A 12,819-nucleotide genomic window follows, 5' to 3' on the forward strand; every position below is an offset into this window, starting at 1 on the left:
GGCAAAGCCGACTGCATGGTCCCAACATACTAATGGCCCAATTCTTTAATAGGACCTAAAATGAGAAACCTCAACCCATAATTATTAGTCCAAGCCTTTGGAATACTCATCCAGTAACATATAATAAATATTACATTACCACACCAAGGGGGAATCTGATTGAGTCCTTAAAGCTCCAAGATAGGTGGCACTATTGCATAGTTAATTCTCAGGCTTCTTTTCTGTTGAATTTTAAAATGTACCAAAAATGCTTAAAAAGACTTCAGACTGGTTTTCATCAAATGAAACGTGCTGCTGCTTTTCACTGGAGAGAATGAAGATGAGAAGAAAGTAGAATTTTCTCAGCAGTTCCATGGAGAAACCCACATTATTTGCAATGAATACTTTATGAGCTTTATATGATAGTGGTTAGTCCAGATCACCACTCTTTAAAATATATATATTTAACATAATCTATTTTAGATAGTTTAGGTTTCCCTAGTCCACTGCTTGCAAATTGTTTTTGAGGAGTAAAAGCAAACAGTCTCCTTCATTATTTTCTTACTCATCTTATCCAACGAGCTTCAAGCGTTTTCACCTTCCACCCCTCTCAACCCCAATCTCTAATTATTCCCTTACTGCTTCTCCCACCAACACTCCCCTCCAATACACATGGCCAGCCTTCGAGTGAGAAATATTTTTATTGTCAACACCATCTCAGAGACACTTTCTTCAACTACAAATGTTTACACAATGAACAGCATCCCCATACTTCCATATTTCCATTCTCTGCCATTACCAGTCTATCCATTTCCAATCACACCACTGCCATACTCAACTGCATCCTCCAACAGTTCCCACCTTTTTTTATTATTCATGGGATGAGGGCGTTGCTAGCCAAGCCAGTATTTATTGCCCATTGATAGCTGCCCAGAGGGTCGTTAAGCGTCAAGTACATTGCTGTGGGTCTGGGGTCACATGTAGGGCCAGACCAGGTAAAGACGGCCGTTTTTTTCTCTATAGGACATGGGGAACCAGATGGGTTTTTCCGACAATTGACAATGGATTCATGACCATCAGACTCTTAATTCCAGAATGTTGTTGAATTGAAATTCCACCATCTGCTGTGGCAGGATTTGATCCTGGGTTCCCAGAATATTACTGGGGTCTCTGGATTAACAGTCCAGTGATAATACAATCAGGCAAATGCTTCCCCACAAGCCAGCAGTTCTCTTTAATTCTTTCTGTAAACCAGTATCCATGTGCCTGGTGCTTCCAATTCCACCACACAACCGTTCTACAAAAAACTTTATACTCCTTCTATCACGTTTTCAAAACCACCAGTGCTCATCAGTATCTATCACAAATGAATGGGCAAAGAAATCACAGGGTGTTTCCTGAAATGTATTTCCCACAAACATCATTCCTCACAGGGACCTCTAATTCCCGTGCCTATTATTTGATCTTTTCAAAGTTTAATACAATATTCTGAGTACATTAGGTTTATTCTAGCCACAGATTGCAATTGATCCAAGCAATTCTTTGGCAAAACATATGATTATAAACTCAAATGTTCAAAAATATCAGAACATCAAAAGATTGTTGAGACAAAGGTGTTCTTAGCTCATTATTTTATTAAACTAGAAATATTGTAAAATGTTCCAGTTTAAAACTAAGTTATCAGGGATACTTCAGTCTGAAATAAGATATAGGTTAGTTTATTACAGCTAATCCTGTGAACATTATTCAAGTAAAAGTGATTGTTATTAGCTGAAAATACAGACAATCATTAAAAGTGGGTGCAGATAAAAGTTACTGATGAGATGAAAGTATAAATTTGTTACAGGTCTGGTTTTCCTGAAGAACTCTCTTTCTGAGGTGAAAGCTTTGAATCCAGATGTCAGAATTTGGCAGCTGCAAGAACTTCTGCAGTTGAATACTTGGAGGTTTCTTGCAAAGGTAGACGGAACAGACTGGGTTCTGGACGGATGTGAAGGCACAACTTGCTGTCGAATGAGATGGAGAGCTTACAGTGCAGCTTGAAAGCAGCAGCTGTACACTGCTTACTGTAAATGAGAGAGAGAGAGAGAGAGAGAGAGAGCATTTCGAAATAGAGGCACCCTTTCTCCCAGTTGTTCAGTTGCTGAAGTAAAAATGGCTTTGCAGCTTGGTCACCACTGTATTAGAGGAGAGCTCTGAGTGGCAGCCTCTGATGGCAGACAGAGAACCTCATTCTGTCAGGAAGACTGAACACTTCCCCCACACCCCCAATCTACCACTGGGAACCCACCTGCAGGCAGCCCCACTCTGCCCCATTGCCTCTGGGAACCGAGAAAAGTATTTTCCGCAATGCACTGCATTGGATCCTCAGGTGGCCTCACAGGCAAGTACTAGTTCATCCTGAGTCTGCTCAGCTTCTGAGGTCAAGCACTATCAGACTGGTAGGCAGTGCGAACCCAGACACTGACTGTAATAAATGAACAATTAGCAAACAAAGAGCAAAGAACAAAGAAAATTTGCAGCCCAGGCACAGGGCTTTCGGCCCTCCAATACTTAGAGGTTTCTTGCAAAGGTAGATGGAACAGACTGGGTTCTGGATGGATGTGAAGGCACAACTTGCTGTTGAATGAGATGGAGAGCTTACAGCGCAGCTTGAAAGCAGCAGCTGGACACTGCTTAGCATAAATGAGAGAGAGAGAGAGAGAGAGCCTGAGCCAATCCAAATGTACTGTCTAAACCTGTTGCCCAATTCCTAAGCATCTGTATCCCTCTGCTCCCCACCTCCTCATGCATCTGTCCAGATGCATCTTAAATGAATCTACCATGCCTGTCTCTACCGCCTCTGCTGGCAACGTGTTCCAGGCACCTACCACCCTCTCTGTAAAGTACTTACTGCGTGTATCCCCCTTAAACTTTTCACCTCTCACCTTGAAAGCATGACCTCTCATTATTGAATACTCCACCCTGGGAAAAAGCTTATCTCTATCTACCCTAAATCAGGTTCCCCCCCATATTCTTTTTTCTAATGAAAACAATCCTAATCAACTCAACCTCTCTTCATAGCTAGCACCTTCCATACCAGGCAACATCCTCGTAAACCTTCTCTGCACCCTCTTCAAAGCGTCCACATCCTTTTGGTAATGTGGCGACCAGAACTGTACACAGACCTCAACTTTTAATTACTCTGAGCTGCTACCATCGCTTGTGGATGGATACTCCTGCTGACTCAACCACTACAACCACCCGCCACCTCATTCAGCTCTGGGGCTGGATAGAGTTGCCCAACAATGGCAGAGTGAAATTCTATAATCCTGCCACCAAGCTGGAACGTTCACCTCTGCAAAGCTTTCATGAATCCTTAATTGCGATTTGGAGGCACCAGTGTTGGACTGGGGTGGACAAAGTTAAAAATCACACAGCACCAGGTTATAGTCCAACAGGTTTATTTGGAAGCACTAGCTATTGGAGCGCTGCTCCTTCACCAGGTGGTTGTGGAGTATAAGATCGTAGGACACAGGATTTATGGCAAAAGTTTACAGTGTGATGTAACTGAGATTATATATTGAAAAAGACCTGGATTGTTTGTTAAGTCTCTCATCTTTTAGAATGGGCATGTTGGTTTCAGTTCTTTCATATGTAAATCTCAGAACTTACTTACAGTTACATTCTCAGGTGAACTTTAACAACAGGTGCCATGCCGGCCCAGATAATGCATTAAGCTGTGAGGTGTCCTATGTGAGGCTGTCTGTGCCCCAATGTTCAGACTGATTCTAATCTAAAAAAGGGATTTACAGAATCTTACTTGGATTCATGTAGTTTTTGAGCAAATTTAAATGCAAGTCTGCAAGTACAAATTCACCCCACAAACTTATATGTGTTTGTGTGCATGTGGGTGTGTGTGCGTGCGGGGCGGTATGAGTATCTGTGAGAAAGTGTGTGTATGTGTGTGAGTGTGAGTGTGAGTGTAAAGGGATATAAGTCTGTGAGAGGGTGCATGTGCGTGAGTGTGGGAGTGTATGTGAGAGCATATGAGAGAGACCTTTGTATGAGAGCACATCTGCATGAGTGTAGGGGTCTGTAGGTGTGTGTGTTCATCTGTGTATCTGTGCATGTGTGTTCGTCTGTGTGTCTGTGTGTAGTGCAGTGGGGTCACCTGTAGTGTGACATGAACCCAAGGTCCCGGTTCAGGCCATGGATACCGAACGTAGCTATCAGCTTCTGCTCGGCCACTTTTCGTTTTTGCCTGTCCCAAAGTCTGCCTTGGAGGATGGTCACCCGAAGATCCAAAGTCAAATGTCCCGGACCGCTGAAGTGTTCTCCAACTGAGAGGGAACACTCCTGTCTGTTGATTGTTGTGCGGTGCCCATTCATCTGTTGCCGTAGCCTCTGCTCGGTCTCACCAATGTACCATGCCTCAGGGCATCCTTTCCTGCAGCGTATGAGATAGACATCGTTGGCTGAGTCGCATGAGTAACCTGCCATGTACATGATGAGAGGTGTACCCACGTGTAATGGTGGCATCCATGTCTGCACTCTGACACGTCTTGCAGCGTCTACCGTGACAAGGTTGCATGATGTTGTCCTGAGAGCCGGGCAGTTTGCTGTGAACAATGATCTGTTTGAGGTTTGGTGGTTGTTTAAAGGCGAGACGTGAAGGTGTGGGAAAGGTCTTGGCGAGGTGCTCATCCTCATTGATAATGTGTTGCAGGCTGCGAAGAACATGGAGTAGTTTATTGGCTCCTGGGAAGTTCTGGACAACAAAGTGTACCTTGTCGGTTGCAGCTCATGTCTGTCTCCTGAGGAGGTCATTATGGTTCCTCGCTGTGGCACGTCGGAACTGGCAGTCGATGAGTTGAGCATCGTACCCCATTCTTATGAGGGCATCCTTGAGCACCTTCAGGTGTCTGTCACATTCCTTCTCATCTGAACAGATCCTGTGTATGCATAGGGCTTGTCCATAGGGGATGGCTGTTTTGATATGTTTCAGGTGGAAGCTGGAGAAATGTAGCATTGTGAGGTTATCCATGGGTTTGAGGTAGAGTGAGGTGCTGAGGTGCCCATCCTTGATGGAGATGTGTGTGTCCAAGAATGAGACAGATACTAGAGAGTAATCCATGGTGAGTTTGATGGTGGGATGAAACTTGTTGATGTCACTGTGTAATTTTATCAGTGACTCCTTGCCATGGGTCCAAAGGAAGAACATGTTGTCAATATATCTAGTGTATAGTGTTGGTTGGAGGTCCTGCATAGAGAAGACGTCTTGTGCGAACTTATGCATGAAAATGTTGGTATATTGGGGTGCAAATTTGGTCCCAATGGCTGTTCCGTGTATCTGGATGAAGAACTGGTTGTCAAAAGTGAAAATGTTGTGGTCGAGGTTAAAGCGAATGAGTTGTAGGATGGTGCTCGGAGATTGGCGATTGTTGGTGATGAGTACTGAGGCTGTTGCCATGATGCTTTCATCGTGGGGGATGCTGGTTTAGAGTGCTGAAGCGTCCATTGTGTCGAGGAATGTTCCCGGTTCGACTGGTCCGTGGGTGCTGAGTTTCTGTAAGAAATCTGTAGTGTCGCAACAGAAGCTGGGGATCCCCTGTATCATGGGTTTCAAGATTGCTTCGACATAGCCAGAGAGGTTCTCACACAGGGTCCCATTGCCTGATATGATGGTGTATTGGCTTTGTGTATCTTCAGAAGGCAGTAGAGGTCGCCTATGTATGAAGTACGTGGGGTGAGAGTGCGGAGGAAACCCTGAAGGACTGAATCCAAAGTCCTGACCAATGTGTTTTGTTCAAGGGTGTGCTGTTTGGTTGGATCAGCCAGTAGTTGCATATATCATTTCTGGTTGTTCAGTTGTCGGTACACTTCCTTGCAGTAATCTGTTCTATTCTGAATGACAATGGCTCCTCCTTTATCTGCTGGTTTGATGACAATGTGATTAGTTTTGAAAGCATGGATGGCGTTGCGTTGTGATCGGGTGATGTTCTGCTCTTCCTTGTGGGTGCGGCTGATGAATCTGGTATTTATATATTTCCTGACGGTTTGGGCATACATGTCAAGCAGCGGCCCTCCGGTGGGGTCCAGGTTGATTCCTTCTTTGGTACACCCCTCTACGGATCCCTGTGATGACTGTTCCGGTTCCTTGGTGGGCTCATTGGGATCACTGCTGGCATCTTGAAAGAATTCCCTGAGTCTCATTCGTCTGATGAAAACCTCCATGTCTGCCACAAGACCCACGGGGTCCATTTTGGTGGTGGGGCAGTTATCAGACCACACCCTTCAACTGCAAGAGATTGAAGTTCTTAGGAGTGGTCTCAATTTGTGTCCCACCACCAAAATGGTCCCGAAGTGTCTTGCAGCAGAATTTACATATGAAAGAATTGAAACCAGCATGGTCATTCTAACAGAGGAGAGACTTAACAAACAATCCAGGTCTTTTTCAATACATAATTTCAGTTAAATCACATTATAAGCTTTTGCTATAAATTCTCTGTCCTACGATCTTATACTCCACAACCCCCTAATGAAGGAGCAGCGCTCTGAAAGCTAGTGTTTCCAAATAAACCTGTTGGACCATAACCTAGTGTTGTGTGATTTTTTATCCGTTAATTGCTTTTAACTTTGTAAAGTTACTCCAATTAACCTGCTAAAAGGAATAGACTTTTTCACCATTTTTGCAATGACTGAGGCTATCGAAAGAACACATCCTCTATAGCTGCTGAGGTGCAAAGACAGCATTTAATAAAAAGTCACAATCCTTGCAACCCGGATTATTTATTCAGCACTTTAATAATGAATTTTAAAGCTAAGTATTTTTAAAAAACGGTTTCTGAATTAGGTAGAATCTTACATCTGTTACAATATTAAAAGCTACTTGGAAAATAAGATGGTTAGAAGAAACATGAACATACTGGTGATGATAATAAAGCCCTCCAGATACAATAGGTGTCTCCAATTAGGTAAGAAAGCAAGAGTCAAAATTAAAACGATGGGTAGGGAAGGGGGAACTAAGATCAGTAAGCTAACCTTTGGTCCTCATTATCCTTTCACATTATATAAACTGTGAATACACTTACCTTCTGTAGTCTAGGAAACCTTTGCCTCACCTTCTCTCGACAAAAGGTTAAACTCCAGATATGACAGGATTGGCTTTCTTCATCAGTTCCAAAGAGTCTACGACAAGTTTGTTTAATTGGATTTGCCTTTCAGTCCGATGGAAAGAATCACCTTTTGGTGGGGCCCTCCTGCAGAAACACATTCAATGCAGCATTTGTATGTCACATTGCTTTGATTCTACACTTGCATCTGCCATAAGCCTTCCACTTTAAGGGCAACCACCAGCCTTTAAGAGTTGCTAGCATTGCATATCTTGACTCCTCCTGAGCCTTGCATATCCCAGCTAAGCGCACAAAAAAATTGTTTCAATGAGGTGAACAAGGCTGGCAGCTGAATTTGTGGTGTTGCTGCATCCACTCCAAATACTTCCACATTTTTGACCTTGATAGGCTAATAACCAGCTTAACATGGCTATGCTTAAATCCAGGAATTACTGTTGTTGATATCATTGCACTAATTAAAAACGCTTTATCCATCTGATCTTTTAACACACTCTAGTATGTTAATTTTAAACTGATTAGCACCTCTACTAAAATTGTTTTAAGTGCCCTGATGTTTCAGCAATTTAGTTATAAATTATTAGGTTTGCTTTTGAAAGCATGTTACATTGCCTGAAAACAAGTTAAACAATTTAGTCTCAGTGAGTGAAGCTTCCCTGTATGTATGAAGCTCCTCGATGCTGCCTGAACTGCTGTGCTCTTCCAACACCATTGATCCAGAATCTGGTTTCCAGCATCTGCAGTCATTGTTTTTACCTTCCCTGTATGTATGCCTATTGAGAGTGAAATACAGTTGCGCTGGGGTCCACAGTAAAGGTAGAAGATCACCTCGTCAATATACACTTGACACAAGTAAGTGGCATGGAGACCAGCAGGATAAGTATCACGTAAAAGCTGTATTTGAAAGATAGGGCTTTGGTGAATCAGGAAATTCCAAATGTATTTAGGATTAGTCTCTTTCTAAAGTTAAGTTTTGTACTTGTTTTTTTCAATGCTAGTTGATGATGGATAACATGCCTATTTGTGGCAGCAGCAGAATTAATGAGGTGACTAGTTAGAATGGTTACCTGGTTAGCGTGAACTGAATGAAAGCCCTGGAACTCTTGCTTGTAAAAACAGAGGCGGCTTTGTCAATGTATGGAGTAAGTAGCATAGAAGCTAGTTTCAATGGAGCAAAGGTTCTGCAGAGTATGACAGTCAGGAATGAGGTGAATGTGGAAGAGGAGTTGTGCCAGTCTTTGACAATACAACAGGAAGTCTCAGAGGGGGAGTGAGAACTAAGAGCATTAACTAGATGAGCACGTTAGTGATGTTATTTACTGGAAATTGAATATTCAAGGACATTTGGCGATTTGAAAGCATGTCAAAAGGAATGTTGAAGATTTTTTAATATTTGTGTGAGAACGATACAGTAGTGAGAAATGACCTTGGCTTGGAAGATCAAGGTATAGAATCAGTTTGGATCATGATATGAAATGGCAAGGGACAGAAGCGACTGATGAGGGTATAAACCAAGAAACTCCAGGCTGCAAAATATTAGGTGTTATTCTCCAACCTATAGATTGGGCAAATCAAATTGCAAAGGTAGCCTTTAGAAGGAGTTCACAAAATATGTTCAAAACAGCTTCATAGAATAATACATTGTACAACTGACCAGGAAACAAGCCATTTTAGACTTGATAATGCAAATAATAGGTTGAATAATCTCATAATAAAGTACCATCTGGAGGAGAGTGATCACAGCACGTCGAATGTGACATTCGGTTTGAAGCTGAGACTCTTGGATTTGGAACCGTTGCCTTAAACTTTAATATGAAAACAGAGTTGGCTAAGATAGATGGCAAAATAGATTAAAAGGTAAGATGGTGGCTACGTAGTGGCAGATATCCCTAACTACCAGCAAAGTTACATGACATTGAGAAAGAAGGACAATGAAAAAGTTGAACTTTCTGTGGCTAGCTAAAGAAGTTTAATGTGGAATCAAATTAAAATAACAAGTGCACAATATTGTGGAGATTAATGTCTGGTCAGAGGATTGGGAAAATATTAGGTACCATCCAATGATAACAAAATAAATGAGTACAGAAAGTAAACACTCCTACATGTATCCACTTGAGTAAAAGACAAGTGTCGAAGATTAAGTATTTAGCCAAAACAAAATAGTTGACTTTTGCATGAGTAATAGTTTTGGGGATTACAGGTGCAAAGCTGGTCCCCCCAACCCTGCTCCCAAAAGTATAACAAAGATAGTCCAAAAGTAATTTTCCTATTGAATTTTTATTTAATATTACATTAAATCTTGGTTTTCTACCACAAAATTATTTTTTTTCTCTATAAACCTGGTGCATCCTCCACAGCTGACTTTGAAATCTCTAATACCATTATTTTCTTGCTGTTTGTTCTGAGGCAGAGTTTCAGAAAAGACATATAAGTTTGAATTTTCATTGTCATCGTTTGCAATTTAATTTTCCAACTCTGGCTACATGCTAAATTTCTTCTATTTGCAGATTTGTTCTTGGGGAACTGCCTAAGCTGTGTGGAAAGCTTCCTCCAGCCTCTAATGTTTGTCTCTGCTACCTTTAATTCTCTAGCAGCTATGGAATTATTTGTCTGCTCTGCAATCTCTGTGAGCATAAGTTTGAACTTCGCATATCTTCACACTAGCTTCTTGATGCCCTATTTACAAATTGGAAGGCAGGATTTGTGCACTAAAAAGCTCACCAGGCAGGTAGCTACAACACTTCAGGAGTATAAACATAGTAAACTGGACAGCCACCTTGCACGGTGTGTTGTTCTAAGATTTCTATAAATGAGGATTTGTGCGTCAGAAGGATTTTGACTTTGGCAGTGAATAAAAAGAGTTTGGATCTTTTGGTCAAAAGTTGGGGGCCATTCTATGCATGGGGTATGTGAAAAGTGAAGGATCCTTTTGGCAAAAGTCAAGGTTTAAACTCTTGTATAGGACTGACCATTGTTCAATATATATATGACATATTACATCAAAGAGAGTAGCAAGCATAATCGTTGGTCCTTTACCAAATAAAATTGGGAAATTAATGTTGAAGACATTTCATCCCCTGTCCAGGTGACATCCTCAGTGCTTGGGAACCTCCTGTGAAGCGCTTCTGTGATGTTTCCTCCGTCATTTATAGTGATTTGTCTCTGCCGCTTCTGGTTGTCAGTTCCAGCTGTCCGCTGCAGTGGCCGGTATATTGGTCCCAGGTCGATGTGTTTGTTGATAGAATCAGTGGATGAGTGCCATGCCTCTCGGAATTCCCTGGCTGTTCTATGTTTGGCTTGTCCTATAATAGTAGTGTTGTCACAGTCGAACTCATGTTGCTTGTCACCTGCGTCATCGGACCCAATATACCGGCCAATGCAGCGGACAGCTGGAACTGACAACCGGAAGCGGCAGAGACAAACCACTATAAATGCCAGAGGAAACAACACAGAAGCGCTTCACAGGAGGCTCCCAAGCACTGAGACAGGGGACGAAATGTCTGCAACACAAATTCCCAGCTCGGCAAACAGAACCACAACAACGAGCACCCGAGCTACAAATCTTCTCACAAACTTTGGGAAATTAATAATAGAAAACAAGACTATAGCAGAAACTTTGATGAAGAGCTTTGTATCTGTCTTTAATGGTGGAAGATGCTAAAAGCGTTCTGAGAATAGCAGAAAGTCGAGGACAAACTGGATGGAGGAATTTAAAACAGTACTTTTTCTCTTCCGATGGTGACGATGAGAACTAATGGAATATTACACAGGCTGGAGAGTTTTAGTTATGAAGGGAGATTGGATGGTTGTTTTCCTTAGAGCAGCGGAGACTGAGGGGGGACATGATAGAGATGTATAAAATCATGAGGGGCATAGACAGTGTAGACAAGAAGAAAATGTTCCCGTTGGTAGAGGGCTTAATGACCATCGCCATTGATTTAGGTTAAGGCACGGGAACTTCAGAGGGTGTGTGAGGAAAAAAAATGTTTCACCCAGAGAGAGGTGGAAACCTGGAGCTCAAGATTAGAGTGGTGCTGGAAAAGCACAGCAGGTCAGACAGTAGGATTTTCCTGCTCCTCGGATGCTGCCTGACCTGCTGTGCTTTTCCAGCACCACTCTAATCTTGACTCTGAAGCCAGCATCCACAGTCCTCACTTTCGCCTAGGAAATCTGAAGCTGGCTACCTGTAAAGGATGGAGGCAGAAACCCACATAACAAACAAAAAGTACTTAGATGTACACTTGAGTATTAGTGCTGAATAATGGGGGCTTGTTTTTTGACGAGCACAGAATTGATGGACCAAAGGGCCTTTTTCTGTGCTGTAGACCTCTATGACTCTTAAGAATTGAATACAGAAGTAGGGAGGTTACGTTTTACTTATAGCCCACTGTTACTTATTTAAGGAAGGTTGTAAATGCTTTGTAGGTAATACAGAGAAGGTTTACCAGACTAAATACCTGGAATAGGTAGGTTATCTTACGCGGATTAGTGTGCAGTTGTATCCGTTGTAGTTTATAAGAGTAAAAGCTGACTTGATTGAAACATATATGTTCTTGAGGGTTCATGTCAGAGAGTGTGTAAAACTTGTGGGAGATTCTAGAATGAGGATTCGCTGGGTTGCCCACTGATGATGGATAACTTATGCAATATTCATATATCCTCGGCATTCACTTTCTCAGAAGGATGTGGAAGAAGAGTCCTCGAGCATTATTAAGGCAGTGGTAGCTAGTTTTTTGACAACCAAAGAGTTGAAACGTTATCGGGAATAGACAGGAATGTGGAATAATGAGATCAGCCATAATATTCCTGAATGACCAGATAGGCCTTGAGATGGTGAGTGGCCTACTCTGTTCCTAATCCATATGTTGCCATGCAGATTTGTATTTAAGCTTTCTTTCTCTCCCTTCCCCCACTTCTTCATTTTGACTGTGCCAATGCCCAGCTCATCTGGCCTGCTCCCTATCATCCATTGGCCAGGTTCTTTAAAATCCCAGGACCATGAGGGGCCAGGACCCAGAAATGCACCAGAGGCCAGGTTTCTTATTAGCTCGCTGATGACATCATCATTGTCAGTCAAATCTCAGATGGCGATGAAACAGACTACAGATGGGAGGTGTAAGACCTGGAAAAATTGCGCACTGAGAACAACCTAGCTCTCAATGCCTGCAAAACCAAAGAACTGATTATTGACTTTTAATAGGATGTCACTCATGACCCCTACACATTAATAGCACAGAGTTGGAACGAGGGGAGAGTGTCAAGCTCCTGGGAGTGGTCATCCACAACAAGCTTTCTTGGACTCTTCATGTGGACGCACTGGTTACAAAGGCCCAGTAACGACTCTTTTTCCTCAGGCAGCTGAGGAAATTTGGCATGACGGTGAATACCCTTGTCAACTTTTATAGGCATGCCATCGAGAGCATTCTGTCTGGATGTATCACTACCTGGTATGGCACCTTATCATTCAAGATCGGAGACGGTTACAGAGAGTGGTGAACTCAGCCCGGACAATCACAAAGGCCAACCTCCCATCTATAGAATCCATCAACCAGGCCCACTGTCAAGGAAAGGCCACCAGCATTCTCAAAGATCCATCCCACCTTGCCAAAGCTTTTCTACAACCTCTACCATTGGGGAGAAGGTATAGAAGCCTGAACACATGTGCCAGGCACTTTCATAACAGTTTCTACCCGGCTGTTGTTAGAATACTGAATGGACTCACAAACTC

At 42.5% G+C, this 12,819-nt stretch overlaps 1 pseudogene; it reads right to left on the reverse strand.

Moving 5' to 3' along the window:
• Window positions 1–2,402: 2,402 nt before the first annotated feature.
• LOC148150082 (uncharacterized) lies at window positions 2,403–5,479 on the reverse strand (annotated as a pseudogene).
• Between the last annotated feature and the right edge of the window lie 7,340 nt (window positions 5,480–12,819).

The sequence above is a fragment of the Chiloscyllium plagiosum genome, unplaced genomic scaffold (assembly GCF_037043375.1).
Source record: "Chiloscyllium plagiosum isolate Xiang-an unplaced genomic scaffold, Cpla_swu_hap1 HiC_scaffold_4, whole genome shotgun sequence".
Classification (NCBI taxonomy): Eukaryota; Metazoa; Chordata; class Chondrichthyes; order Orectolobiformes; family Hemiscylliidae; genus Chiloscyllium; species Chiloscyllium plagiosum.